Source organism: Microcebus murinus, chromosome 8 (assembly GCF_040939455.1).
Source record: "Microcebus murinus isolate Inina chromosome 8, M.murinus_Inina_mat1.0, whole genome shotgun sequence".
NCBI classification, from domain to species: Eukaryota; Metazoa; Chordata; class Mammalia; order Primates; family Cheirogaleidae; genus Microcebus; species Microcebus murinus.
Genome location: NC_134111.1, coordinates 37,490,646 through 37,503,500, shown reverse-complemented (window position 1 = coordinate 37,503,500; position 12,855 = coordinate 37,490,646).

Genomic DNA, 12,855 nt, shown 5'->3' with positions numbered 1-12,855 from the left:
ATTCCTTCAAATATAGCTGTAAGCTAGCAAAGATGATACATTTAAGACTAGCAAGAATGGTGATTAATTTCATAGTCAGAGAGAGAAAAATATAATAAATGATTTTCTAAACTGGTTCAGTGCATCTACATTTGACCCAGACGTTCCTAAATTCCAGAGGCACCATGTAGAAAAATCCCATAACAAGGATCCAGCAAGAGAAGGACTCTAACTTGAAAAACAGAGGAAATTAGAAATGGAGACAAGCCTGAAATTAGTATTATTTAAAGAGTGCCGCTGGCATCTACAGCATGAATAAAAGTAATTAGTTTAAACATTGTGTCTTGTCCTGACAGTTTTCTTTTCCATTTCTGATGTAATCAAGCCCCTTTCCCTCCCTGTCCCAGATCATCTGCAGGCTTCATTAGAACCGCAAAGCACAAACTGCTGGGGCTGTCTTTTCTGTGGGCTACAGCTCTTTATTCAGTGACTTCAGCTCGAGCTGCAGAATCCACGCATGTTTAAACATGAGGGGCTCGCAAAGAACTAGCTCCTGTTTTATTTGTTCACATTCTGAGTCCTACATGACTCTGATTACATTGCAGACGGCTTGAAGCAGTCAAAGATAAATACAAGGGTTAAAGAAACCGGCTGTCACTGGAACCGGACCACAGAAAGACTGAGTCTAAAGGCTTCTTTGTTAGACTGTCACTCAAGTGTCTTTACTCTGTGTGCGAATAGTGTCTACCTTTTTGGGCACATAGGTGAACTCTTTCCCTCTCTTTTGTTTTGTTTCAGTTTGTGTCATTTTTCTTGATGTGGAAAATGCCTGTGTCCTGAAGAAATGCTTTCACCTGTGAGTAAGGTAAACACATTGTACACTGTTTTGCCAAAAGAGGGCAATGTTGCTGTTCAGAATTTCCTCGTTCTGTTCCCTGGGACCTGGTCTCTAGAACGGTAAATAATCGCCGCTGTCTCTTCTCTTTCACCATATATAAGTTTCCACATGTCTGTGCGCTCTGTAGTTAATCAGGACTTTGTAACTATCTGTCCTACCTATTAACTGCATCCACTCCCAAATTGTTTAAAGGTTAACACATTTCACTCCATGCATGACTGGCACACACGAGCAAAGTGCTGTGTCTGAAATTCTAAATTCTTTTCCATTTGCCAGTAATAGGCACGAGGAGAAACAACCTGCTTTTGGAAATGTTGAAAGGCATTTTTACTATGTCCCTATTCTCAAATATTCAATCAGTGTATTTTACCTAATCATGGCCTTCATAGGTAACCAAACTGAAAATAAAAGAGGGGAAAACAATGTTCATTTTCAGGGAACTACTTCAGAATTATTCATCATCTTAAGAGTGAAAACATGATTCAAAACTAATATCAGGAGGTTGATAATAATCTTGATAACTGGCACTCAATTTCTTTTGTGGAAGTAGGGGGAGTGGATTTTTGCATGATATGACTTTAAATCATTTAACCCACTGTGAATTCAGGCCTTTATGTAACAGTTTTCTTTAGGAGACTCTCAATTAGTGATCTTCCTTTTTTAAAATAAGATGTTGCATTTTTTTTCTTCAGCAGATTAAATTTTAATAGGTTATTTCCACCCATTTTTTCATTCCTTTAAAGAATTGTAATCCAGTTGTTTTCTGGAAAGCACATTTTAGATTTTCAATAGAAGGTTTGTTTGAGTAGCAGAATTCCTGAAATTTTTTTGTCAAAGAAGAAACACTCTCAGTCTATAGAGTGATTTTGCTCTTTGAAGCAATTGGCAATGTAGCTGGACTACTAAAGGAGTGCTACCGGAACAAACTGCTTTTGCATTAACAAATCCACTAGCTTATTTTTTTTTACAAGTATATGTATGTGTGTGTCTATACATATGTGTGTATGTACCTACAAGTGTGAAACATACCCCCTGGTTTTTTTTTTTTTTTTTTTTTTTTTTTTAGTACAGACTCATATTTAAAGATCATTAAAGGGAAATAATTGTAGGCTTTTTTTTGAGCATTAAACATTACTGATATCAGTTCCTGGGAAATGTAACTAGGTGTATTATCAGAACCACCAGTCTGAAAATATAAAAATTACAGGCACTAAAATTAAAAATGCATTAAGAGAAAAAAAGAATTTTGTATGGAGTGGCACATTCTTGGAGCCAGGGATGGTCTTAGATGGGCCTCTTGGCTTTTTCAGTCTCTGAAGTGCCTCATGTTCCCATATTTAACTGGGCTCGAAAGATTTAAGTAGAATCTACTATCCCAGGGACATCAATAAAACCTGTAGAAAGCTGTGTCTGCTGTAGGTGGTTGAGGAAATTCTTATTTAACATTGACTTAGTTTACTGTGGCTCGGCTTTTTCATTTTTCCTGAGTTAAAGCCCGCCATCTCATTTCTGCTCCCTTCTCCTACATCTGTCAGTATATGTACATGAGAAAGTCTATGTTATTAAAAGAATAATAACCATATTGCAGGTTTCTGAACCCAAGATTGTATTTTCTTTCTCAAATATTCATTAAAAAATATAGATTGTATTTTATTGAAAGTGCTCTTTAATGAATAATATTCCTGTTTGCGTACAAGAAGGAGCTTCCAGTGCAATTCCCTGACAGTAATTGTGGTCTGAATTGAGAACATACAGGAACGGAGTGCAGTTAATGGCCACCCTGTGGATTGAGTGCTCCACTTTTGTCATATATGGCTACTTTTTAAAATGCAGAAATTAGTTAGGCCAGTAAAGAGTTAATTATGTTCTTGTATCAGGAAACTCTCAATGAGCAGTCAGACAGAGGAATTCTTTGTCTTTCATGCAAAACAGAAATTTCAAAGACCCTGGCAGATGATAACCTATAAATAGTAACTGAGCATCTAGTTTGTGTGTGTGTGTGTGTGTGTGTGTGTGTGTGTGTGTGTGTGATCTGAGAACAAGGAAAATCCTCCAGTAAGGCAGCCCACAATGTTAAGGAGCCCTAAATGAGTCAATGATACCTTTTCATTTCCATAGAATTCAGATAAATAAGCAGGACAAAGCACCTTTCCTGCCAAACTTCATCTTTATACTTCTCTACTTTGATTTCATCTCTTAGGACTAGATAATTATTAACATGCAAAAAAAAAAAAAGCATGTCTAACTTAAGAAATGGGTTCTTTGTGTGACTATGGTCGGTTCTAAAAGGTCCAGGCAAAATAGGCGTGTTCATAAATGGAGTGATGAAAGAGATCAGGTTCTCAAAGACCAACAGGAGATGTTGACATTTTGTAAGATTTTGGTAAATTGGAGGTTATTTAATTAAATCATTAAATCTTCTGATTTGTTAGAACTTGAGGAAAAGAGTAATTTAAAAATATCCATGTGTAAGCATGCACACACAGACACATACAAACATGCACCTACACACACTCATAGTGATCTGGGTAATATATTTGCCATAGTGAATTTGCTCTGAAGCAAAAAAGCTACCATAAGCAAGGATGGATATTTCTTAAACCTATCCAGGCTTTTGCAAAAATGAAGGCATTATTCTCAAAAATCTTCTTGGAAAAGGAGAAAATCCCTTAACAGTGGAGTGTTTGATAAAATTCCTCAGGGTTTAGAGTTTACCACGGAAGGCGAGTGGTACATCGATCCATTGGTATTGCTACATAACCACCTCCACCTACTCTAAAAACAATTAGTACATATACCTTTGGGTCCTGATAAGAGTCCACATCCTAGCTGGGGACTAAGGATTTATACCTCTTTATGACTGATGCTCATTTTTATAAAACTACAGTACTCAGTAGCATATTTTAAAAATTCATAACTAGGGTTGTTTCAAGAACTTTGTCATTATAACAATATGAAAAACATCAGTTGAAACACTATTTTTAATACTTGTCCAAATATTTGGTAGATTAATTTGCTCTCAGCTAATTTTGTTTTCCTATCATAATTGACCAGTTTTGTTGGACAAAATTTTCATACTCAATTATAGGAGCTTATCTTAGTAATGACATAGCACAGATAATCCTAATATTCACGTTTGAACTGACAAGTTAAAGGAACATGGGCAATTTTTATTATGATTGAAACAAACATTTTTGTTCAATGCTCCAACTTCCTTTTAAGCATTTTTTTTTCTTTCTGCCTCACTGTGCATTTTTATTTTGGATAAATGAGTTATTATGTAAACCAATAGATTTTTTTTAAAAATCAGTATTGTAGAGTCACTGTACAGCAAATCGGATTGTCTTCTCATACATCATATGCATGATGTCCAGCTAAATTCTGATACCTCAACCTACAGGAGTGAGAGTGAAGCAGAAAGAATACCACATTATTATGTTCATGTCAGTCATGTTGACAAAGCGTCTTATTTGGATCTTTTACCGTATCATGTGTGACACACAGTATTTGTTGTGTTGGAAATGAAAAGGCCCGTGAAAAGGCTCACAATGGTAAACCTATCATTTTGCCATTTGGTGGCCAAATTAGTGCTTCCCAAATCCAAAGCAGCTCATGGCACCAAAGTACATTTAAATAGTATTGACACTTTTTGAGACAGTATTGATTATAATGCAAGTGTTAAATGAGATGTGAACACTTTCAAAATAATTGTGATAAGTTTCAGACACTTTGGAGTACGGCCTGTCAATGCCAACATTCGCATCTTTATTCATGGCATAGATATTTACAAATTTGGGGGTTTCTTTGAGGCAATTGTATATTTAGGATTGAAACACAGGCACTTTTCACTCTTTGGTATATTAGCTAGTGGAGATGAAATGATTATGAAGAAAAGGGGACTATTCCATTCTTAAAACCAAAATAACGTGTAATTTTCTAGAGTGAAGAATAGGCCACAAGCTAAAGATGTGCTGTTCTTAGTGTGATGTAGAAGGAAAATTTTCAAAAAGATGATGCAATCTAAGAGAAGAAATATATGTATGCATGCATGTGAACGTATATACACATATAATTTTATTTTATTTCAGTTTAGTTTCCTAGTATCATTAGTACCTATGTTGGAAGCTATTTTAAAGCTACACATACATAATTTGTAATAACTTCCTCTTCCTCAATGACAAATATAATATAATGTACAATTATATTTAAATATAATGTTCAAAATAGTACAACATAAAGAGATAATTGCTTCTAGAAACCTGAGAGGCTTTTTTATAGTGTTTGCCTAGTTATCCTCCAAACTCCTCTGTCAGTATTTCAAATTAATAATGTAACATCACCTTCATTCATCCAGTTGGGTTCTCACCCAACCCCATGCCTGGCAAAAGGCTGTCAGTAACATCAGTCCATTTGTCGTTGCTGTTATTTTATTTCATTTCATTGTTTTTCTTCTTAAATGAATAATATAAAAATGGAAATGGCCATGTTAATTTTGAATGCTTGGAATTTTACATACTTATTTATGAAAATACAGCACACATTGACAATCAACAGAGCATATCCATGCAGGATTTAAAAAGATATTCCAGTTGTCCCTAAATAAGTCAATAAATAAATACAAATAAAATTCCTTGGCCAGTTAATACTCAGTACTCTTATTGTTTTCAGCTACAGATTCTGTTGTGAATGTGAACTGAAAGTCCTTCTGCCCAGAACATTTGCGTCATGAGCAATAATATTAATAATAAGTCAGCAGCTGGAGTGATTGATGCCATTTTCCTAAAGACAACTTCATCAGATATCAACTCCAAGTGTTAGCTTACTTCCATGTTAACAGTTACCTAGAAATCACTCTTCAAGATTCTGAACACATATCCATCCCAAAGAAATATCTGGGCATTTGGACATTAAAAATCATTGCTAAAAAACAGAATGACACTTAAACATATGTGTTCCCAGAATATGAATATACCAATATCTGCTATTACAGAGTTATATGAGGAAATTTTAAGTAAAAGTGTATAAACTTGTGATTATCTTTATTGTCATCCATATATTAATGAGCACAATAGCATGATTTCATTTGCTATATCAGGTAGGGTGGTAGTTTCCTGGCTCTATTTGGAATTCAGTTCAGAAGAATTTGTAAGCTGAAAATTTAGCTCTGAGTTCTTTAATTAGGCCATTATGTAAATATAAATACAATATTTTAAAATGTTTAGTAGAAGAGGGAATGTTCAAGAGATGTGAGTACATAATTGAGGGTCAGGGCTTCTGTGACCTAACCTTATCTTTCTGCTCTTTTTCTGTGTGATTTCAGGTGGTTCTCTCAACTTTTCTTTGCCTTTACGTTCATAAACACAGCTTACACAATGCTTGCGTGCAGAAAATTGCAAAATCTCCATATAAAAGGTGCAAATAACACTGTGGGCATCCTCATCAGCTAAGCACAAATGTGCATTGCCAATTATAAGAAGTAATAATAAAAAGCAGAGGACTACTCCAGATGGACTAGAAATCAATTCCTAAAAATGCTCTCTTGGATAATGTTTAACCTAAAATACAAGGCTGGTATAAAATAATTTAATTCCCAGTCAGTGTTCTGAATAGCAGAGTGATTATTAACCATCCTTAGTAGGAATATATTTATATAGTGCTTTCTACTTTCCAAAATCTCTTCATTTACATCACTTCAACTCTAGCACATATCTCAGCATCACATAAATTATCCTTTAAAACTTATCCATCTGGGCAGCCTAAATCACCTCCGTTGTTTCCTCAGCTTCTGAAACCGATTCCACAAGCCACAAGAAAAAATCTAGCTCATAACTTCACAGGCTCAACTCATATATACTCTTGTAGTGGGGGTTTATTTCTGAGGAACTGTGTTTCCTTAACAGTTAGGCAGGAAGGAAGTCAAAGGAAGTCAAATCCCAAGGCAGCCACTCACAGGGCACAAGGACTATCTATCTTAAGAGTCTGCTTGGCCCCAATAGGGCTAGACGGGGGTGGGGTGGGGGTGGGGTGGGAGTGGGGGGCAATGAAAGATCCTCTCCTCAGGAAAATCAGCCACATAGTTATAAAGCTCACAACCTTTCCAACAAATCGAACAATCAAACATGCTTGTTTGCTTTCATCTAAATGCATCAGCTGATTTCTTCATTTCTTACCATAAAGATAGACCAAAAGTTCCATCCCAAAAGACATCATCTATGGCAGCTGGGGGTAGGGGGACTCGTTCTTTACTTTACACGGTGGTCTCTGTCATCAACACCTGGTGGCATGGCCAGAGATCCTCATGAAAGCAAATGATGACACAATGCACTCGGTAAGTTGTTTTGATTTTTACATTGAAGGAAACCTGCTGACCTCTGTCATTCCAGAGCAGCTCCTGGGACACGCTCAGGGGTCTCAAAGGAGAGATTATCCAGAACACACAAAAATAACCCAATTCCTTTCCTTTTCTTTTCCCACAATTTCCTTCTTTTACTTAACCCGTTTTGCTTCCCAGTTTTTATAATAATTTATCTGTTATTTTATAATGTGAGTACCGCCATCGTAGTTGCCAAGAGGATTAAATTGGTTGATACCCATAAATCAGTTAGAACAGTGACTCGCATGGAGTTAATGCTCAAAAATATTAGGTAATATCAATATAACATCTGCATTCATCTCCCAGTGCTCTTATAACAAAGTATCACAAACTGGGTGCCTTTAAACAACAGAAGTTTATTGTCTCATAGTTCTGGTGGTTAGAAGTCTGGAACCAAAGTGTTGGCAGGCTCATACCCCCGCTAAGTCTCTAGAGGAGAATCCTTCCTTGCCTCTTTCTAACCTCTGATGGTTGTAGCAATCCTTGGTACTTCTTGGCTTGAAGATGCATCACGACAACCCTCTGTCTTCTCATGGTGTTCTCCCTGTGTTTTTATCTTTACACGGCCATCTTCTCCTAGGGACACCAGTCATATTGGGTTAGGGACCCACCCTACTCCAGCATGACCACAATTTAACTTTGATGATGTCTGCAGTGACACCATTTCCAAAGAAGGTTGCATTTTAAGGTACTGGGGTTAGGACTTCAACAAATCTTTCTTAGGGGAACACAATTCAACCAATAATAATATCCCTGTGCAAATTAATATTCCTACCTGCAAAAGGCTTGAAGCTGAGCTTGTCTTCTCATACACAGTCTGGTCCTTGTCAGCCACTCCCACCTCAGAGGATGGCACCACTCTAAATTTCTTATTTATTTATTGAGACAGAGTCTTGCTTTGTCGTCCAGGCTTGAGTGAGTGCCATGGCGTCAGCCTAGCTCACAGCAACCTCAAACTCCTGGGCTCAAGCAATCCTTCTGCCTCAGCCTCCCAAGTAGCTGGAACTACAGGCATGCACCACTATGGCCGGCTAATTTTTTCTATATATATATTAGTTGGCCAATTAATTTCTTTCTATTTATAGTAGAGATGGGGTCTTGCTTTTGCTCAGGCTGGTTTTGAACTCCTGACCTTGAGCAATCTGCCCGCCTCAGCCTCCCAGAGAGCTAGGATTACAGGCGTGAGCCACTGCGCCCAGCCCTTTATTATTTTTAATAAAGAATTAAATTGCTCATGCCCCACATTTCATTGCCCACGTCAGGAACTGAAGTCTCTTTCCTCTATTTCCCATTCTTTTATGCCCCCTTCTTCCTATCAATCATCAAATCCTACTGGGACTTCCTCATTCATATCTCTTCATTACTCTTCATTAGTTCTCATCTTGGCACATCCACAGGAACTACCTTTCTCCTGAACCACCCAGGTTTCCTAACTGATCGTCTAGCCGTACCATTCTCAAACAGTCTCCAGGATGCAGGCAGTGATCACTCTAAAGATCAACTCAGATCATTCCAAGTCCCTGCTGATGATATTTACTAGCTTTTAATTACCCTCAAGATAGAGTTCCAAATGCACATCAATTTCAAGTGAATTTCATCATTTGGGTCTTTCTAGTACTCTCCGCCCCCACCCCCCACCCCACCCCATGTCCCTCCAAATTCTCAGCCATGCTCTACTACTTGGATTTCGTCTCCCAATCCTGCTTACTCTTTCTTCCTGGCCTTCACATAGCTCCTCACACTTTGTATCCCATAGTTTTTGCTTTTCCCCTTTTCTCTGACCTATCTCTTATGCATCAATAAGTTTAGATACCAAATCCTCACCCAAATCTTTCTTAACTAACCTCCCTTAACCTCTGTCAAGACTGTATTAGATGCTACTCTTATGGGCTCTAGAGCAAACCATACCTTACCTAAAATAGTACTTTTCACATTATATTGTATTTTTCCATTTGCTTAATTTAATGAGATTAATTTATGAGATTAAATAAGCAGTTAAAATATAGCCCAATAGATGCCTTGATAAGGATAGTACAAGTTTTTATGGTTTCAGAGAGTCAGGCATGAATAACTGAAGGAAAGCTGAAGGATGAACTGAATTATCCAGGTAAAGAGTATCAGGTGTAGAGTTTCATGCAAAAGGGCCATCATGTGTGGACACCCATTGAGAAGTGCAACAAGGAGACAGAGGCAGGTTGCAGAGAGTGAAATGGTATTAAAGGCATTTTATTTTATGTTAAAAACTTTTTAATTTTAAGAAAAATGAGAAAATATCAAAGGGTGTTCAATATTAAAATGACTTGTGGATCTATATTTTAGAAATGTCACTGAGGCAATTATGTAGAAAACTGATGGATTGGGACAAAATTGTAGCTGGGATGCCAGTTACTGTCCAGATGAGAAGAAATGGAACCTGGCTTAGGGCAGTGACAGCACAACAGGGGAGGTGTTAGGAAGCCTGGATGGATAATTAGGAGGCAGACAAAGAGAATTTGGTGATTGTGGTAGGAGGGACTCAAGAAGGAATAAGAAATTTCTGAACTGGATGCATTTTGGTGGCATTCACTGAAATAAAGAATTTTATACAAAGTATAGATCCGGGAAATGGAGAGAAATGATGATGCAATTCGAAATGTGAGGCAGGGACTTGTATAATGTCCAGAAGGATGGGCACAGGAGGACATAATCAGGAGGATGCTGGTGTATAGACTTATTTATTGCTCAAGGAAAAAAATCTTGACTAAAGGGATTGATGCACCTTCTTATTCATTCTACTGTATGGGTTTGAGTTTTGATCACCAGCTGCATATTAAAATCACCTAGGGATCACGAATAAAAAAAAACATTGCTTGGTTCTAATTGCCAAATATTCTAACTTAATTGATCCTGGACGTAAGTATTTTTAAAAATATCTCCAGGTAATTCTAAAAGGGAGCCTGGGTTTAAAACCACTGCTCTGCAGTAAAAAAATAAAATAAATAAATAAAAAATTCTTCTGTGATGGTAAAGTTAAAGTTTATGTATCAACTTGACTGGGCTAAGGCATGCTCAGATATCTGGTAAAACATTATTTCTGGGTGTGTCTGTGAAGGTGCTTCCTGAAAAGATTAGCAATCGAATCAGTAAACTGAGTAAAGAACATCTGTGCTCACCAAATGCGTCTGTATCATCCAATCCATTGAGGGCCTGAATAGAGCAAGAAGACAGAGGAAGCATAAACTTTCTCTCTGCTTTAGTTGGGACATCCACCGTCTCCTGCCCTTGGACATTGGTGCTCCTGGTTCTCAGGCTTTCTGACTCAGGACTTAACCATCAGCCTCCAACCCAGCCCACCTCTATTCTCAAGCCTTCCCACTTGGACCAAATCACATCACTAGCTTTCCTGGGCTCCAGCTTGCAGTCATGAAACTTCTTGTCCTCCTTAATAGCTTGAGCCAATTTCCATAATAAATCTCTTCATACACACACACACACACACACACACACACACACACACACACACACACACATATTGTGTATCTCTGGAGAACGCTGACTAATACATCTTCTTCTTCAGCCTCTTCACACATCCTGTTATCTTCACAGCCTCCTGCCACTTCACACATCCTATATATCCTACATGCCAGCAACCCTAATTCCCTCTTTCCCAAATAAGCCAAGGAGTGACATACTTCCATGTCTTGTCCTGTATTCTTGCCCCTCCTCTTCCAGGTCACTGCTGCTGAATTCCTATTCACCCCTCAAAGTCCAACTCATATATCACCTCCTCTCTGAAGCCTTACCCAACCCTCATCTGAATGCAGAATGGATCTCCCACACTTATTACATCATATCATAATTATTTGATTGCATTTTAACTGGATCATTAGAAAGACAGTATTGTGCATTCTCAGAAATGTCAATGAAAGAAGAAAAAATGAAGAGCATAATTACAAGGTTATTTTCTTCGCTTAAAAAAAGGCAACTTACATTTGCATAGCATTTTCATAGACATTTTATTTAATCCCACAGCAACCTTGTGGATAAAGCAGGGAATGTATCATTCCTTTCATCAATATTTTAAGTGTTCTTGCCACAGACAAATGATAAGTGTATGTGGTAATGCATTTGTTAATTAGTTTAATTTAGCCATTCCACAGTGTATATGTATTTCAGAACATCACATTGTATATCATAAATACATACAATTTTATTTGTCAATTAAAAATAAATATATAAATTGAGATAGTACCCTAAAAAATATTAGTGATTCTCTACTCATTTCATTTGCTACCTGTGAAGGCCTGACTGACAGAGCCTCAAATTTATACTCTGACTTCTAGGGGCCACAAAATTATAATAATCTAGCAAGTCAATGGATTTTCAGATAAAAGGCATGACTATCCAAAGATAGTGTGATTTTAATATAGCATACACATTTACTAATCCTTAATGTTCTAAATTATGATGGCTCTTGGTAAAAAGTGTAATTGCACAGTCTCTGGATACTTTTATGAAATAAATGTTTAGATGATTAATAAAATTCTCTGACATAACTATTCTATTTGTGCTTAAACCTTAGCCTTGGTTTTAGTGGGAATAAACCCGCAGATACATTATCTTCTCTTATAACATATTTGAGAGGTTTTACCTTTTAACTGCTAAATCTTTCTCGACAAATTTCAAAATACTAAATTAAGGATAAAAATTGATACTCAAAAAATTTAATTGTTTCACAATTTTCTCTTACCTTAGATAGGCTATTCTATTCCCAGGAAATACTAATATAATGCTGGAAAAGTCATTCATTCTTTTACTGATTCATTTATTCTTCAATAAATCTTTATCAAACCAGATTATATGCTATGAATAAGAAAATACATCTATCAACTAAAACAGACCCACTGTCTGACCTCCTAGATCATAGATTATAATGTAAAAGCTATATATTGTCCTCAATATTTAAGGGTTATCAGAATGATTTCTTAACATAGTAATGCTATATATTATTTATATGCTGTAAATGAAGGCTTATCAAAAGGATAATCAAAAGTCTTTCAAAGCCTAGGTAACTGACCTCACAAGTAGTTTCTACAACCTATGGTGTACCCTCTTTTATAGTTAGATAATGGAAGTATTTATATAATTGAGTCAATTTATGAGGGGTCAAATCTAACAATTATGACTAAAATTTATAGCTGAGTGGTTAAGACCATAGACTTTGGAATTAAAAGTATCTGAGTTCAAACTTTGCCTCTAGCTCTGTGACCATAACCAAGGTAGTTAGTCAACATCTCAAACGTATTTTCTCCTCTGTGAAATAGAAATACCAATATAAGACGTTCTCCTATGATGTTTGGATTATTATAGGCATTAATGTATATACAATACTTAGCCTGGAGACTTAGTGTAAAATAAACACTTATTATTATTATTATTATCAGGACTAAGAAAAGACTTTAAATTTAACCTTAGTGATAACACGCTAAATAGATTTAGATACCAAGATCAATTCTATGCAATTCATCTTTGTTTGAATAATAAGATAAAAAGATTAAATATGTGACTCATATTAATACATTTATTCATATACAATAGACATTGTAACAGCACTTTTTTGAAGGAT